This window comes from Euprymna scolopes, chromosome 36 (genome assembly GCF_053919585.1).
Source record: "Euprymna scolopes isolate OS-2025 chromosome 36, ASM5391958v1, whole genome shotgun sequence".
NCBI classification, from domain to species: Eukaryota; Metazoa; Mollusca; class Cephalopoda; order Sepiida; family Sepiolidae; genus Euprymna; species Euprymna scolopes.
The window spans coordinates 49,020,070-49,022,569 of NC_136517.1; positions in this window are offsets into that span (position 1 = coordinate 49,020,070).

A 2,500-nucleotide genomic window follows, 5' to 3' on the forward strand; every position below is an offset into this window, starting at 1 on the left:
AACCTCGGAAACCGTTCTTAACATTGAGCTGTTGGAGGTGTTTATACTATGCTGGGTTATGCCGTAAAATACTTCTTTAAAGGCTGTTTAAACGTATTAGCTTCCCCTCCCCGCCAAATAGAAGTAGCTTCTCATCTATTGTTAGGTGTTAAACGGCGGCGGGTTACGTCGTAAAAAATAGCAAACTAACATTTCATACTCAAACAAAACCCCAAATATATGTGAATAAGAAACAAAATTAAAATTAAAAAAAAAAAAAACGGTTGCCAATAAAAAGAAATGAATATAAACAGCAAAGTTTATGAATTTATTGCGGTAGGTTGTTTGTTTTGATGAACGCAAAGAAGGAAAGAAAGAAAGAAGGAAAGAATGTAGAAGAACGGCTTTCGGAATAAAAAACCCTAACATCGGAAGCCGTTCTTAGCATTAAACTTAGGAGGTTGGGGATGTTTATAATACGCTGGGTCATGCCGTAAAAATACTTTTCAAAGTTTGTTTAAACGTAATAGGCAATAAATAAATAAATAAATAAATAAAAAAATAAATAAATAAATAAATAAATAAATAAAAAAATAAATAAATAAATAAATAAATAAAAAAAATAGTGTCCAATAAAAAAAAATAAATAAATATAAACAGTAAAATTTATGAATTTCTTATAGTAGGTTGTTTGTTTTGATGCACACAAAGAAATAATCCGAAAGAAAGAATGAATGAAAGAAAGAATGATGAAAAAATGAAAGAAAGAAAGAAAGAAAGAAGAATCTAGAAAAATGAAATTTAAATGAGAAAGTTGAAAATCTTAAAGTGTCGGAAATAATGATAAAATCATTTTATTTATTTTTATTGTTGTTGTAAATCCGACATTTCGCTAAAAATAGCCTCATCAGGGTAGGAAGTTCGGTACATGATTTTTTTTTCCTTTCTTCATTTTGGTATTGAGGAGGAGGCAATGCTTCGGAGTAGAAGTGAAATATACGTGTTGTTCCGTTAGTTCCACGTGTGTTTTGCGAGGGAAGTTTAAAGTAAAAGATGACTACACACTTTTAGAAGACGCTTATTTTGAATAAAATTTAAATGAGAAATTTGAAAACTTTGAAGTATCGGGAATAATGATAAAATCATTTTATTTACTTTTAGAATAATGAATTTCGGAATAAATACCCCCAACCTTGGAAACCGTTATTAGCATAGGGAGGTTGGGGATGTTTTATACTAAGGTGTGTGGGAATGTGGGTCACTCGTCTTTATGGTAATGCGTGTCGGGCGAGTGGGAATAAAGCTGATGGGTAGATTTGAAATCTGGGGTCATTATGAAAAAAAAAAAAAAAAAAAAGGATAAATATGATGAAAGGGGAATTACTGTGTGCGGATGTATTCTTAGCAAGTAGAGATATATTATATTGACAATATGTTTATGTGAGTTAGTGGATTCTTAATGAAATTAATATCAGCGTTTGCATAAGGATTAAAGAAATAGCCTATTAGCAAGAATCCTGCAGTAGGGGGCTAACTAGTTAGGAGAAAGAAGTGTAGAGATGGCTGGCTATATATATATATATATATATATATATATATATATATATATATATATATCCAACCACACCTCTCCTGAGTCGACATTGTTAAATACCAGTGGCAAGTGAAGTGTATGTACAAGACGACTGGAAACAAATGGCGAGATAAGCGGAGGGCACATATAGCGCCTAGAATTCCGAAATGGTCAGCCATCTTGTACTAACCAGGCTCGCCGTTGCTTAACTTCAATGATCTGACGAGAGCCGGTGTGTCAACGCGATTATGCCGTATATTCAACGCGATTATGCCGTACACTCATGAGCAAAAAAAAAAACAAAAAAAAAAAACGGGCAAGAGTGAAAGAAAAAATCGATTTTTCAAAATTTTTTCCATGAATTTTTGTTAATTTTAACTGAAAAATTCTCTTTTGTAGATCATTATTATAGCATATAATAATAAGTAAAAAAATTAATCCTAAAATGGTAAGACCGCATCTTGGCGAGGATATAAAACACCGAATTGCAGGATTAAGGCAGTCCAAAATGACTTACAAGCAGACTTTTGATATTTTAAGGAAAAAAAAAATGTGAAAACATCTCTTTATGTAGTGAAGCGAATTGGTCAAAGGTTTGAAGTCGAACGCTTGGTAAAAGGGAAATCTGGATCTTGTCGCCCTAGAGCATCCACTTTGAAGGATGACCACAGTCTTAAATTAACTGTTTTGAAGGATCGAAAGAAAACTTATGTTGACCATAGCAAAGAATTCAAAACAGGGGCTGGAAATTCTCTTTCTTGATATACAATATCTAGACGAATGAAAGAAATAGGATTTTCCCCTAAAAGGTGTGCAAAGAAGCCATTTTTATCTAAGAAGAACATCAATGATAAAAAGAGATTTTTCTCGTGTTATGGCAAGAAAGATACAGACTGGTTCAGGAATGTTTTCTGGTCAGATGAATCAAGGTTTTGTCTTGTTAGTGAT